Below are 16,909 nucleotides of genomic sequence, written 5' to 3'. Positions count from 1 at the left end.
ATACTTTTTCTGCAATCACGATTTACGCACTCGCGAAATTTACTGCGATTTGTGATTTTGGCTCAATTTCTCCACTTGTCAAAATAGCAGCTCCATTCTTTCTTTTGTTATAATCCATTGCAACTTGGTAATAACTCATAGAGCATTGCTAAGGTGAGCCTGAACTAATACCAACACGCATCTCCCACTCACCCTGAATCTCTAGAGGGAATTAAAATCAGTTGGCACATTTTCCCATCCATTACCATCACATTTAAAAAGCATTTTGGGCCTGTGTTTCAAACTCCTACCTGTTTCCTCTAAGCTTACTGGGGGGGAACTGAATTTCGTATTGTATTTGATTGCATTCCTGAGAACTGTGTGCTCCTCTTTCCATCTCCTTCCATTTCTTACATTGCATGGGGGAGGGGGTGAATTGCCAGAGAAAAAGTGATTATCTTATCTTTTGCTAAAATCATATCAAGTATTTCTGTACTGCATTTTATTCCTCATTGCTTTTCCCTTGAAATCATAAAAGTATTTTTGCTACTTTATCCATCTTATACTAACTCCTCATTGATTGTAAAGAAGTGTGTTAGTGCCAGATTACCCATTGTTGATCAACATCATATGGCTAAGTGTACTATCAGATATTAATTTATTATAAAGTGTGATATATATATATATTGTTTAAATTCTCAAATAAACCTTTTAATTTGCAAAACAAACCTACTTCTTGGCTCAGTGGGGTCAGGGGGATTCTAAGAGGGGGGTGTTATACAAGAGTTGTCATCCAGAGTACTGAACTGGATATAAAAATACATCAATAAGGGTTTTCCTCAGCATCCCAGACTAGGCATTGACTTAGCTGTAGTGTTGATTGAATATCGCTTACAAAGTGGGGGCTCGTCCGGGATATTCTGGGTTAGATTTACCACTTGTGCAGATTAATACAGTGTGCCAACTGACCAGATACACATATCCGGTTAGATCGCCACGCTGTTTTACACTGTGAAAGCATCCCTCAAAGGAACGCTCTAAGGAAACAGTCTGTTTTGCAAAATAAAATACAAACTTCTGTAAGTCAGGAAGGAACTCAAATTCCAGAATGACAACTTTGGTAGATATGAAAATAGCTAGAGAGCACTTCTTACATAAGCTATTTGTGAGAGGAGAGTGGACTCATCAGGACCAAACGGTCTGGTTGCAGGCAATTGCGCAACAGGTCACTGAAAAGGGTCAGATATATGGGGACATCAGGGTCCCCTACATGTGGCCCAGAGTGAACTATATAAGGCCCCTAAAGCCAAAGATGAACATATTAAAATTGCCAGGATAGCGGCATATTTGTATCTATATATGGGAGCCATGCAGGACAAATGTGCTGAAGGCCAAAATCTGGCAAATAGGCGACAGGTGGCGTTAGAGAAGGCCCAATCTAATCTGGACTCTTCTGAGCAGAGGCTGCTCAGGAGCCAGGAGTCTGAAAAGGACAGCAGACAGTACATCACTAAAATAAAGGAGGATATGGATGTGCTGCAACAGGAAAAGGCGGACCAGGATACCAGATTTCTGGCCTTGCAGAAGGAGTACCAAGAAGGTTTGGACTCCCTACTGCAGAGCCAGAAACAGCTGGAGCAACAATTAGATTTCAATAGGGCATGTGCCGAGCAGGTAGTCACCCTGCAAAACCACCTAGATAGGGTTAAGGCAGAGAGCAATACACTGATTTTGAAAGACCTGGATACCCAGGAAGAGTTTGACCAGGAGCGCCAGAAAACTGGTGCCTTCCAAAGGCAAAGGGACAACCTGGCGGCACAGATGCAGGCTCTTAGTCAGGAAAGGGATACCTTAGGCCAGGAAGTCTGCCACTTAAAAAGGAAACTGGAAGAAAATCACCTGGCCCCTCCAGGGACTGGGTGACCTCCAAAAAGAACACCAGAACTTGTTAGAGCACACCAGGAGGGTGGAGGATGCTCTGGCAAGAAAGGAGCAGGCCAATAGGGACACAGCTCAGGAGGTAACCCTCCTGCAGCAGAGACTGGCCCAGTACTCCAGGACCAATCAGGAGGCACAGAGAGAAAATGAGGCTCTCTGTCAGCACAATGATAGGCTCCAGCAACAGGTAGCGATGCAGGAGAGACTGATAGAGTCTAGTAAGGCCTTAACTGAGGAACTGAAAGCGCAGGCACTTGCATTGCAACAGGGAGCAGGGGCTGATAGAGACGAGGTGCGCTGGGAAAGGGAAACGCCTGAGCATAACCTCAGGAGGCCTGGTACCAGAGGCCTTCATCTCTCCCAGTCCCTGGACTCTGCCACCCCCATGTCCCCTCGCGCACATGAGCCCAGGGCCACGGAGATGGCAGATTACTATCCAGCTAGAAGTATGGGGCTCATAGGCCAGTACCTCCCAGGAATGGATGGGCGGGCATCCGGGTATGGGCACCCAAGCACAGTGCAATTTAGTGGGGAACCCGAGGAGAGTAGGCCCATTAAGTGCATCCTGAAAACCTCTGCCCAGTTAGGTCAGTGGGGGGGGTACCCATCAAATCCTGGCAGCAAGGAGGGGTCTGAAGACTCCTCTGAGCTTTACAGGACACAGGAGACCAGGTCCCCACATTCTGCCAGCCATTCCCAGGCTCGCAGAATCCGGGAAAACCTGGAAGATCAGACGGGCACCTCTGGGAGCAGCGCTTCTGAGTCGGAGGATGAATGGACCAGGGTTACCCGAACCAAAAAGGCCAATAAGGCAAAAAAGGGCCTTGCTTAAGGACCCATTGAAACAAATAAAGGCAATAAGAAGTGTCATCATGCCTTATCATAAGAAAGTGTTCTGTTTGGGAACACTTGGAGCTCTATGAGCAAATGATGGAGACTTTCCATTTGAAGGACAGCCAAAGCTGTATTCTATATGTAAAGTGGACCTTCTCACCAGAATACTCCAGTTTCTTTGCGGGGCTGGAGGATCAAAACCATTCAAGGTGGTCCACATACAGGGCGGCCATATTGAAACATTTTTCTGTGCACAGAAATCCTCAAGAGGCTCTCAAGGCAGCCTACAATTTGCAATGTGGGGAGGATCAGGCCTCACAAGAGTTTGTGCAAGAATTAAAGCGTGCTTTTGCGCAGACCACCAGAAGGGTGCGCACGGATAGCAGAGAATTTATCAATACGTTTTTCCATGCCTTACCCAAATACATAATGACCCAGCTCGTGAGAGATTTTCATGAGAAAAGATCTTTAGACTGGGTCATTGAACAGGCTACCCGGATCTATGAAGTGCAGAAGCCTATCAAAAATAAAAATAACGCGCCGAAAAACCCCAAAACCAACAGCACCCCTGCTGCTGCCAAGGTGGCAAAGGTAAAGGTTGCCCCCGTTTTAGATTTGGAGATGGGGGGGCCTAAAAACCTGCCTGCACCAAATAATTCACAGCCCAGAAGGCCCTCGGGCCAGTCACAGACAGGGAGTCGAGGAGGTAGTCCCACATATGGGGATCCCCGCTCCCCTGACTAAGTCCCCGCTACAAGGGAAACCGACCAATCCTGGGTTATGTGTGGACTCCTCCAGCCCAAGGGGGGGAGATCCAGCCAAGCACCTAACCCAGGGAACTTCCCTCCCAACTTCCCACAGGAGGGCAGAAATTCTCCAAATCCTGGGCACAACTTTTTCCCCAGGTATCCACCCAATTTCCAGCCCCAAAATCATCCATCCTTCTTTCCCCAATTCCCTGAGCCCAGACAACCTAATCCGGGAGAGGGGAGGCCAAGGGTGGAGGGGTACCAAAATCTTCCCATTCAGGGGTACTACCAGAGAAGGGATAGCTACCCTTCCCGGGATCAGCCCAGGGGAGAAAATAAAGCCCCGTATCAGCCTGAGCGGGTTTCACAACTTGAGCGCCAGGTCCAAAATATGGCACGGGATCTGGGTCACATACTGAGGGCTCAACAGAACCCTCAGATGAGCATGCCACCGCAGAATGCCCCAAACTCTGGACCTGGTGCTCCAGAACAATGACGGGGGCAGCACCCCGATAACCCACCGGTTCCCAGGGAGGAGGCACAAGGGGAAGGGGGGTGTAAAGCCTTGGCGGAAGCTTCCTTCCCAACTTGTAAACAGCCCCTGGAAAACCTGGAACCGGAAACAAAATCTCCTACCCCTGAAAGTCTGCCACCCAAGGAGCAGAGAGGAGGTAGGAGGAACAAAGGACCCAAACAGACCCACTTTGTGGAGGAGGTACAGGTCTTCCAATTTGAGGGAGAGGGATCCTCAGAAGATCCTGGGAAAAGGATCTTCTCCTTCAGAGATGGGGGTAACTCCTCCCAAGGAAAAATGGGTCCCAAGGGATGCCAATTCAGACTGGGGAGATGTGGAGACTGAGCTACCGCCGCCCATCATCTCATCCCAGAACCGACAATACAAAAATCCTGTGGGTCAAACCCATCCTGAGGACTGCCTCCAAAAAGGGGGGGCGTGGCCCAAAACCCGAAACCATTTCCAGTTGCCAACTTTTTCTTTCAGATTCCCCAGGCTCTCCACAGAATTCTGCCCAAATCTCTTCACTAGCAATGTCCAAAACCAGAAAGTTAGCCCACCAGTTGTCCAAAAATGTGCATTATCTGTGCCCCCTTGAGGAGAAGGAGGGAAGATACTATGCCCCGGTACAAGTACAGGGGCAGGGTACAATTTTGGCACTGGTGGACACTGGATCCCAAGCTACCCTTCTGTCCAAAAGGGCCTTTGATGAACTAAATGCAGGAAGGGGGGAGAATTACCGTATTCCTCTCACCTCTCTTCCTGGACAACTGCAGAACTTTGACGGGAAGGAAATTCCTGTCGAGGGGACTGCAGACTTGGACATTAAAATTGGGCGACACAAGGTGAAACACCCGGTCATAGTAGTGACTCCAGAGGGCACCCCTTGTTTACTAGGGAATGACCTCCTGAGAAGGTTGTCACCCCTAATAGATTGTGTAAACAAGGTCCTCTGGACCCAGACTAGCCGACCAATAAAATTAAAACAGAGTGTCAACCATGTTAGTTTAAACGGCACCTGCCACATGGTTGAACAAAAATCTGACCAAGTAGAATTTCACTTCCAGAACAACCAAACTCCAGACGTGACAGTAATAGCAGTAGGACAACAGACTGGTGATGGGGGGTCCTCTCTATTTCTGAAAATCAACCTTCCTTCCAGTTTAAGGTGGTATTCCACACTGGAAGGAAACACCCTGAAATTCTTTACTAATCCACAATCAGAAACTCCCACTCCTATATTCCAGAAAAATGTGAAATCAGCTCAGCGCCTGGCTGATATTCAGCAAATTGGAGAGCAGTTGTTCATCCCTGTTCAGTTAAATGATGGGAAGGACTCTGTTCTCGCTCGAGTGTGTGTGAACAACGGTAAGAGCTTCATCAGCGAAGCCATGTTCCGCCAACTCCCAAAAGATCCAGCCATTCCCACATTCAAACGGATAGACAAATGGGAAATGGACCTGGAAGCACCCAATTCCAAACATCTCCTGCCAAGCAGGTGTATGCTCAAAATCTCCATTGGCAACAAGAGCATAGTCCATAATTGTTGGGTCGTGCGAGACGTAACTGCCGCCTTTTACTTAGGCTGTGACATTCTCAATCGCTTTACCATTAGTTTGGACCTAATAAACTTCAAAGCTTGGTCCCGATTAGCGGATAATCCCATGGGCTTTGATGATCCAGAAAAAGCATTTAGGTCAGCTCAATTGCTACCTTATGCAGTTGAAATTCAGATCAAAGAGGAAGTCACCATCCCAGAAAGGACCCGACAATTCTCCCTGGAAGTGAACGTTAAAAGAGGACAAACATTGAAAAACCCTGATGCGTATATCCATCTAAATGCTTCTCTCCAACAGCAAGGGTTAGGGGTAAACCCAACACCGTTAGCCAACATAGAACATGACACCATTCCAGTAGAGGTGGATAACAGCGACTTAAAGAGTATTACTCTAGCCGCAGGCACCATTATTGGAATGGCGATTGATGACCGACATTTCTCCATTGATTTAGGAAATGAACTGTTAGGACCAATCCCCAAGGACTGTTTTGACAGTGACAGTGAGGACAATACAACACCAGACAGGATTTTCACCCGGCATGGGGGGAACTTCCTGGTGTACACTTCTTGCCCTTATGGTAAGGAAGATGTGACTTGTGACTTCAGGAGGGATGAGGTGATTTTCCAGGTCCATGAGGGCTGCCTTTCCCACCTGAAGCCTCCAGTCCAAATCAGCACTCTGACCAGGGACTTCTCCACCCAGCTGGAGGAGGCCGCTGAGATAGCCAAACCAGAAGTCTTTCCAGGCTTCAGGCAGATGGTGGAAGAGAGAGTCAACCTAGCTGATGCCTGTGTGACTCTGGAACAGAAGCAAAAGTTGAAACAAGTTTTCTTGGATTTCCAAGATCTCTTTGCGGTAGACTCATATGACTGTGGTCGCACCGACATCCACACCACAACAATTCCCACGGACCCTGGAATGACTCCAGTGTTTGTGAAGCAATATCGCTTGCCTCTCGCATCCATGGAGTCCCTTACTGAAATAATTAAGAACCTTGAGTCCCGGGGAATAATCCGTCCAGTACACAACACCTTCAATAATCCGGTGCTGGGAATATTGAAGCCAAACGGCCAGTGGAGACTCTGCACCGACCTTAGGGAGCTCAACAAACGGGTCCATACTTCCCGTTGGCCTCTTCCCTACATTGACCAAGGGCTGGCCCAGATCCAGGGGTCACAGGTATTCACTGCAATAGACCTGACCAATGGGTACTGGACCGTGCCTGTCAGTAGGGAGGACCAATACAAACTGGCTTTTACCTTTGGGGGCCAGCAGTACACATGGACCCGGACTCCCTTCGGATACCTCAACTCCGGCAATGAATTCAACATTTTCCTACATAAGGCCAAGCCCGACCTGGGTGCGAGGGGTAACCTGGCTTATGTAGATGATGTCCTCATTAAAAGTTCATCTGTGGAAGAACACATAGCGGAGATCCGTTATGTTCTGACGCAGTTGAGGGCCGCCGGAGCAAAACTTTCCTTTCAGAAAGCACAGTGGTGTAGAGCCCGTGTTAATTTCTTGGGGCATGAGATTACTCCTCAGGGTCTCTGTCCCCAAGAAAAGAAAGTGGAAGCACTTCACAAGCTGAAAGACCCCACAACTCTGCAGGAACTAAGGAGCCTCCTTGGCCTGACTAATTACAGCAGAAAGTTCATTGAAGGCTACGCAGAGATCACTAGACCCCTGATTCATCTCTTGAAGGGGGGGTCAAGTGGGAATGGGGTCCAGAACAATCCGAGGCAGTAAGACAACTCAAAAGAAGCCTCTCACAAGCGCCTTGCCTAGCTTACCCTGTCAGAAACAAGGAGTTCTTCCTGGAGACGGGATTCGCTAATACGTGCTTGATGGCAGTATTATACCAAAAGCATGACAAGGTCAATAAAGTAATTTCCTATGCGAGCAAAACTTTATCCTCTGTGGAGGAAAAATTCAATGATTGTGAGAAGGCACTCCTGGCAACGGTGTGGGCATTGAAGAATTACCGCCCGTTTATCCAGGGGGAACACATCATAGTGGAGACTGCACACCAGCCTCTGCAATATCTCCAAAGTGACAGAATCCGGGCCGGAAATGTGAGTAATTCCCGAATTACTTCCTGGATTCTGTCAATGCAAGGCTTTCCTTTAGAGGTCAGATATGGTCAAAACAAGAAGAGTCCCCTCGCGCAAGGTCTGGCTGACTTGCATGATTGTGCCAGAGAAAACTGTCTCGAGGACGAAAGTCTAAAAATCAAGGACAACATGGAGGCATACCTTAATTCCCCAGACAAAGTCTTTGAAGAAGACAAGTGTGAGGGAATGCCCACTGTCTATGTGGACGGATGCTCTTACCATGTTGACAACAACGGGGAGAAAGAACTGGTGGCCGGCGTAGGGAATGCATGGGTGAATGAGTCCCCAGAACCCTCCGCTGGATACAAAATTGGTCCCCGAAGTAGTCAGGTGGCAGAATTGATGGCTGTGCATCAAGCCATCCTCACTGCTGTCCAACACCAACTCCACAAACGGGTCATAATCACAGATTCGGATGTACGGAACGGGTTCGTGGAGCACCTGGTTAATTGGAAAACCAGAGGCATGTTATGTGCTAATAACAAACCCTTGAAACATGGGAAGTTAATTCAAAACATTGATGATCTGGTCACCTCGAATGGGATGACCATCTATTGGAAAAAGATCAAGGGTCATTCCAGAGTAGAGGGACCAGACAAAACTGGAAATGACTTAGCTGATCAGCTGGCCAAAACCGGGGCCATCCAAGGGGATCTAATTGAGATTGAGTCCCTGTTGGGGGAAATCCAGGTCACTGCTATCACTAGGTCCCAGACAAATGCTCACAATGATCTTTCAATTGCACAATGCAGTAAGGAGACCCCTGATGCTGATTTAATTACAGCTCAGAAGGGGGATCCAATAATTGGTAAGTTTTACCAACACATTGAGGACCCTGAGAACTTTCCCTTGACGGATACCGATTACATTGGGAAAGAGGACCTTAGAGTGTTGATGAAATGTCCAAAGATGTTCCGGATCCAAGACGGGTTGTTGGTAAGGAAATCCCAAGCTGGCCATGATCAGTGGGTGGTTCCTACCTCATTCCGAAGCCTGATGTTAAGTCACTCCCATGATGCGGCCACCGCCGGTCATAGGGTGTTTCATACTTATTGAAGGTGTTGTGTACTTGAAATCTTAAGAGAGGTTGCATACTGGCCACACATGGGCCAGGACCTCAACCAATATTTGAAGGGTTGTCTTGTGTGTGCACAATTTCAGCCAACATCCCTCACACACCGGGCGCCTCTCCAAAAGAGGGAAATGACACTCCCATGGTCAGATTTACAAATCGACTTTTTAGGCCCTGTAATCCGCTCGTCTAGAGGAAACAAGTACATGTTGACCGTTACATGCTTGTTTACCAAGTGGGTGGAATGTCTCCCAGCCCCAAACTGCAAGGCAGAAACAGCAGCTGCCCTGATGATTAACCACATCTTTTCCCGTTTTGGTCTACCTCAAAGGATTGAGTCAGACAGGGGTAGCCACTTCACCAGTGAAGTAATGACAAAGATGTGGGAGCTACTGGGTGTTAAAAGGAAGCTACACATTGCTTACAGGCCAGCTTCTTCTGGAGCAGTGAAGAGATACAACCGAACCATTGTGAGCATATTGAAAAGGTTTGTGGCAGATTCTGGGCCAAGTTGGGATATCCGATTACCTCTGGTCCTAATGGCCATCAGATCTACCCCTTGATCTGCAACTAAAATGTCACGATTTGAGTTGATGACGGGACGCAATATGGTGCTTCCCCAGCATTCGCTCTACAGAACCCAAGAGCAAACGTTGATAAATGCCTCCACAACTCATGAGTATGTGGAGAATTTAAGGAAACACCTTCAGCATGCTTTTGCCTATGCTCAACAGAATCTAGAAAGATCAGCCGAGAGCATGAAGACCCACTATGATTTAAAAACTACCCGAAAGGAATATAAGGTGGGTGATCGGGTCTATCTATACAATTTCCAAAGGAACCAGGCCAAACAGCGAAAATTCTTGCCTACATGGAAGGGACCGTTTAAAATTATAGACAAGATCTACCCTGTTGCCTATAAGATCTGCATCCCCAAAGGCAGTCTGGCGGAAGGGGAAGACAAGTGGGTACATATAAATCAGCTAAAGTGTTGCCACAACTGGAGGAATCCACTGGAATCCCAGAGGAGCCGCTCCAGAGTAATTCAGTTCCAACCCTAAAATATTCCACATATAGCATATAAAATTCTGTGATCCTTGTATATATATATGTTCTTGTCTCCTAATTTAAAAAAGAAAATGTATATGTTCATATCTTCTGATTCATAAAATGTATATGTTCGCCACACCATTAATAGTGGTGAAGAAATGTCTACGAATAGGTATTGCCGCTTTGCTTTATCATCCTAGGAGAGATGAAACCATGGAGACTGACCAAGGAGGACGACCGGGGACCGGGAGCAGAGACCCGAGGGGCCCGGGGTACCGCCCAAGCCTCCCATCAGGACCAGCAAGGAGAACTGATTGATTGACTGGAGGGAGGAAAAGATGCTGAACTGTGCCATCCATGGAATTGGAAGAAGAGGAGGCGAACATCCCAGATCTTGCGAGTTCCATCAGTGAAAGGACAGAATGGCCATCGCAGGAGGGGGGGGCTTGTGGGATGTTTTTACCCATGCATCCAAGCCCTACCATAAAACTGTGCAGTACTGGCATGGAAAACATCATGATGGCCAGAACTCCCCAGAGAGTGCACAGGAAAAACATGAAGAATAGGCTGACACCCATTTTTGCCTATGTTGTGAGCACAGGAGGGCACTGCCTAAAACCACCATTGGGCTACACACACAGTAGCCTGAAACCATTGGGAATGGCAATGCTGATTGCCAAAAAGCAATTCAGAACTGTGGGGAATTCATTTTCTTAATCCCAAAAATGGTTGCATTACCAGTACACACCACTATCAGAAAGCCGGTGTTTTAAAACCCCCAGACTTTTGTGTAAAACTGAACAAATGAAACAAAACCAGACCAAGCAAAGATTTGCTAAGAGGTGGATACAATGTAAAACTATATTCTGAAATGAATTGAAGGAAGTAATTATTTAATGTATATGTAAAAATTGTAAGTGATTTAAACTGGGAACAAAAAGTGACATTTAGCTGAAACCTGGCTTAATGAAACTGGATTCTGCCTGACAACTACCCCCGACAGGAGTTGAAACCTGCTCAGCCACTCTTCCCCTTGCCAAGAGGAGTTGACACCTCTCTGATTAGATTAGGGGTGGAGCACCTGGGAACTGGAAGGGACCGAACAATGCAACTTCCTTGACTCAGGCAAATGTTATATTGGGGGCGTCGTAAAATAGCTTCCTCTTGGGAGAAACTGGGGGGCAGCTGTGCCTCTGTGAACAAGCTGGCTTGGGGGAAGTGGATAAACCAGTTATTCCACCATGTGATGTGGGAAGCCACACCCCCTTTTGACCAGGGTATAATTTAAAAAAAGATGGATAATTCATAGTACGGACTTGTCAGAATTATAGAAGTAATACCATTATTCTTGTGATTTTTCGGTGCACATTTTAAGAGGCGTTAGGACCCTGTGGTGTATTCTGGGGGGTTGCTAGCGGAAAATAGGGTCTCACTCCAAATGTATGCATGTTAAAAATCTGACACTTTATCATCTGTAACCCATATCCCTGGTGCACAGTTGTGTAAAATCTGGAAAGGTTTAGAGGTCGTTATCTGGATGAAAAGGGGAGACTTCTGTCATCAGTGGACACGACATCGTACAAAGACAGGGATCGGATGGTTTGGTGCTACAGAAAATATGTTAACTGGACCTATAATATTAGAAAAATGGTACATAGATAAATATGTATTTGGGTCAGAAATAGATTTGTGTGCAATCTGACAAGGGGAGGTTCCTCTGACCATAAAACCTACAGCATCACTCTGACTCACATTTCCTTCCCCCAATCATGGGAGAGGGGAGAATTGGGCCAATGACAAGTAGAGAGGGGCAGGCTTAGCTAGGCCCAGGCACACACCCATTTTCAAAACACATAAAAAGAGACTGCTGGGACAGGTAGAGAGATTCAATTCCATTTGCTGCGGAGCATGCTGACCGACGACTTCACATCCAGAGATCCAGACTTCAAATCCATCAATCTCCAGAACCTGTAGCAGAAATTAACTCCAGAATTTGGAGCAGAGAAGCCTGAATCCACCAGCTGAATCCTCTTCAGCAGGCCTCAAAACTAACCAAACTATTCAACAGCCGGGCGAGCTGTTTGAAGTTTTGCCGAGAATGTTTGCAAGAACCTGTAACAGTACCCAGAAAGCAGTGTTACATCCAGAATCCAGAGAGGCTAGACCAGCAGAGCAGAGCTGACCCAGATCGCTGTGAGCAGAACCGGTGCCTGATTGACCCGCCGAGCAGACAGAACCGCAGCCGGACGTGTTGACCAGGCCCGTGACGAGGCCTAGTTCAAATTTATATTGTGAGTACCTAGCAGAACTGTGCAGAACCAATCTCTTAGTTAAAATAATCTAATCCAAACTATTTTAACCTAAGTAGAACTGCCTCCTAGATGTGTCATCTGTCATTTTTAAAGCTGCACAACTGTCACCTGTCAATTCTGCAGCTGCAAGCTGTCACCTGTCATTCTGAGTTTACTTTAAATCCGAAAAACTACCTTTATTTAATCGTCCGTATCTCTGGAACCGTTTGTGCTAGGAACGTGGTTTACCTTTCCTCTGAAAGCTTAGAATCTAAGCTTTCCAACAAGTCTAGAACCGACTCCTTATACTTTTTCCACAATCACGATTTAGGCACTCGCGAAATTTACCGCGATTTGCAATTTTGGCTCAATTTCTTCACTTGTCAAAATGGCAGCTCCATTCTTTCTTTTGTTAAAATCTGTTGCAACTTGGTAATAACTCATAGAGCATTGCTAAAGTGAGCCTGAACTAATACCAACACGCATCTCCCACTCACCCTGAATCTCTAGAGGGAATTAAAATCAGTTGGCACATTTTCCCATCCATTGCCATCACATTTAAAAAGCATTTTGGGCCTGTGTTTCAAACTCCTACCTGTTTCCTCTAAGCTTGCTGGGGGGGGAACTGAATGTCGTATTGTATTTGATTGCATTCCTGAGAACTGTGTGCTCCTCTTTCCATCTCCTTCCATTTCTTACATTGCATGGGGGAGGGGGTGAATTGCCAGAGAAAAAGTGATTATCTTATCTTTTGCTAAAATCATATCAAGTATATCTGTACTGCATTTTATTCCTCATTGCTTTTCCCTTGAAATCATAAAAGTATTTTTGCTATTTTATCCATCTTATACTAACTCCTCATTGATTGTAAAGAAGTGTGCTAGTGCCAGATTACCCATTGTTGATCAACATCATATGGCTAAGTGTACTATCAGATATTAATTTATTATAAATTGTGATATATATATATTGTTTAAATTCTCAAATAAACCTTTTAATTTGCAAAACAAACCTACTTCTTGGCTGGCTCAGTGGGGTCAGGGGGATTCTAAGAGGGGGGTGTTATACAAGGGTTGTCATCCAGAGTACTGAACTGGATATAAAAATACATCAATACGGGTTTTCCTCAGCATCCCAGACTAGGCATTGACTTAGCTGTAGTGTTGATTGAATATCGCTTACAGGAGAAACATCAACATGGGGGTGGTTGAGAAAAGAGTCAGCCAAGGATGATTGACAACTCCCTTTGCTTGAACACCATGACAACAGAAATGATCCACTTTGGCACCCTCATCCTTCTGCTCTTCCCTTCAATTTGCTGCCTTCAAAAGGATCTCTTCCTTCTCTTGTCTCTTCTGCTAACAACTATGTCCTTTTAAACAGCCTGTTTTCTTTCATACCTCAGATACAGGATCTCATGACAAACTCTCAGTTCTCGTTCCATGTCCTAAGGTGAGTCCTTCCACTCGGGATTATGACCCAAAGTGTTCCCGTAACTTCAGCAATGGTTTTCTCATGCCTTGACTATTACAATCGTTTCCTGATGGACCGTCTCAATAATCTTGCTCAACAATTGCAAGTGATCCAGAAATAAACAGCCAGGTTAATCTTAGGCCACAGAGACAGAGACAACATTAAGCTGGAGCTCATTTACAAGTAACGGCTTCCAGCTAGTACAAATATTCATTTCAAGTACTTTGTCCCATTCACAGACTCTACTGAAATATGAATCCACTTTATCAAGGCATGAGGTAAAAAAGGTGCCTTCTAAGATCTTCTAGCTTCAAATTATTGGCTGGTTACTGTTTCAAGAAAAGGGATTTTGGTGGCCAAGTCTTGGGTGCTGCTTGTTCCACCCTCTGGAATGGTCTTCATTCTGCAATCAATGTTCTGGAACACCACCACTTGCACAAAGGAAATATATCATTCCTGTTTGGGAAGCCTTACTGAACAGAAGTGGATTTGAACCTGACAAAATCAAATGCTCTGAAGATTATTCTCTCAGGAAAGTTAATTATGGGTTTCCTTTACTATTGAGAAAAGGACCATAGCAGCTTAATGACTGCCAGCCACTTTGTACTTTTAAGCTTGTGTTCACTTACTTGCTCTTCTCTCAGTGCCCCTACCCTTGCAATAACTATTCTGATTGTTTTCCAAAGCTTGTGAAGACCAGAGCCCATCATCCCTCTCATTGCTTTATAAGTGCTATGAAAGCCATTGCTGGTATTTTGTAAAACATATAATAATAGAAACAAAGAAAGGCATGTCATATGCATGACAGAAGAGAGGAGCTGTCAGACGAGTCAGGTTAAGATAGGAGAGGGGTGGGAGAAGGAAAGCTCCGGTAGGAACAAGAACGCCATTCTTCAGAGGGAAGGCAGAGTATAGTAGTTTATTGGGGAACAGAGGCAGATCCCTTGGACACGATGAAAGCATGCAGTACCACATCCAGCTTGTAGACAAGTGAAAGAGGCCCAGCCCTTGGTGGAAAGTCTGACATCTATGAAAATGATCTTAATCTGTCTCCTAAGGTGGAGGCAAGGGGTGTCCCTGAGGGCTGGATATCCCCACCCGCTGAGTGATGCACGACCCAGGATCAGCAAGGGGATATTCCCCTGGTCTACCTCACCCTGGGCACATGTCAGGCACTTGTCAATTAGCCTCTGCCCCTTTAATGGACTCAGGTATTCGAAGTACAACAGATTTAAGGTAAAGACATGAGGCTAGTTGTGCTTGTACAGCATCCTTCTGAGAGGGTACAAACTTTACTGACCCAAAAGAGCATCTCGAACACGGAAACCTGTCAGTAACAGCAGAAACTTGTGAACAACTACATACCTGGTGAACATCCAGCGAGGGCTACTAGGTGGCATTGTGGCATGTGTGATTTGGCCAAAATTAATTGTTCTACTTTTCCGTTTCAGGTGAAAGGTTTTTTCAAGCCTTTTTAAAACCACCATAACTATGCTGGATATATAGGGCCTCATTACGAGGTAGGTGGTAAGGGATTACTGGCACCGGTAAGGACACCTGTGCCGGTAATCCCTTGCCACCCTATTCCGAGGTCCCTTAGCGGGTCCCTTCTTTAACGCCTGGTCTGACCAAGTGTTAAGGATGGGGCCCGTTAAGGGACTTCAGAGCTAATAACGGTACCGCAAATTGCCGTACCGTTATTAGCTCCATCCCCATGTGGAATGGTTCACGGAATGGGGACTTACTGGGTCCTCCAAGGTTGGAATGACCCGGTAAGTCCCTATTTCGGGAACCCGGACCCGGAATGCGGTAAGGGGGTAGCCATGGTGCTAGTAGCACTATGGCACTATGGCTACCTCTTACCTCGTAATGAGACCCATAGACATTAATTAAAGGGCGGCGCTAGTCGAGGTGACACCTATCATCTGCAGGAAATGCAAATATTCTATGTATAACAACTTTTGAGCAATAGACGGTTTAGCACCAAATTTTACAAACAGAATTTGTTACCAGGGCACCCCAAAACTGAAATATTTAATAAAAATCTGTGTCAATGTTCAAAAGAAATAAAGGGTAAAAAAAGGGGGCGGTTCACTTTTTCATTCATTTTCCCATCGCGAACACTAAGATTTTAGATAATAAGTCACTTAAGTACACAGTAAAATCACAGTAGAATTAAAGGTAGTAGTACACTTGGGGCCTCATTACACGGTATGCAGTAACCATGGCGCTATTAGCCGCCGGTATTTTACTGTGTCTGCCTTGATGGATGGCGGAATTACCGCCCTATTCCAAGGTGAGCGGGGGCGGTAATTCCCCATTCACCAAGGCACTTCTCCATTCCCATTTTTGCCCCATAGGGCTCAATGGGAATGGGGAAGGAGCTAATTACGGTACCGCAAATTGTGGTACCGTAATTAGCACCAAGGTCCCTTTGCGGGTCCCTACTTTAACGGCTGGTGTAGGCCAGCCGTTAAGGTCGGGTCCCGCAAAGGGACCTCGTAGTAAGGCGGTAAGGGTTTACTGGTACCGGTGCCCTTACTGGTACCGGTAAACCCTTTTCGCATTCCGTGTAATGAGGCCCTTAGTAGTACACTTTAAATCACAAATGTAATGCAACACAAAAGTTAGTGAAAACAAATAATACTAATAAGCAAACTTAGATTAGCTCTTGCACCTTTAGTTAACTCTTTCTTAACCACTCTTCAAAAGTTCAACCCTATGCTGAATGAGTCACAATGAGTCAAGGGGGACACTTGGGGTCCAGTGACTAAGGGCTGAGGAGGAAAGAGGTAGGTAAGAGCAAACAGAACAATGTTTATGAAAATGTCTTCAGGTTTGCAGGTAAGTAATGGTTCATTCTGAGAAATTTGGAGCCCAAAGGGTTGTTGACCCCAAGGGGACTCAGGGTGCCCTGTAGGGGGTTGCAAATAACATGTTACCTGCAGCCTTCCAAGAACACCTGAACAATGCAACCTGTACTTGCCTATATGAAATAGCCTTCTGATGCTCATCACATGTGCCTAGGGCACTAGCCTACAGAGTTCCTTTGCACATGACTTGATTAGGCATGCCAATACCTTAGGAAACATATAATTACAGTGTATTTATACACCCACTTGCGCTAGCACACCACCTACACCTACTATAGTAACTGCACTAGTTAATCAACCTGTGATGCTGACCCGCGCGGGCCCTGAGCAGAAGACCATTAGCTTCCTTTAGCCTACCCCTGACACACTGATTATACCACCGGCTCTAGACACTGACTAGTCTATAGCACAGAGCGAGTCTAGCATCATACCAATCGCCATCTGGTGTACCCTATCACTACAG

The sequence above is a fragment of the Ambystoma mexicanum genome, chromosome 9 (genome assembly GCF_040938575.1).
Source record: "Ambystoma mexicanum isolate Mex_15411 chromosome 9, UKY_AmexF1_1, whole genome shotgun sequence".
Taxonomy (NCBI): domain Eukaryota; kingdom Metazoa; phylum Chordata; class Amphibia; order Caudata; family Ambystomatidae; genus Ambystoma; species Ambystoma mexicanum.
Note: the sequence above shows the minus strand (reverse complement) of the source record.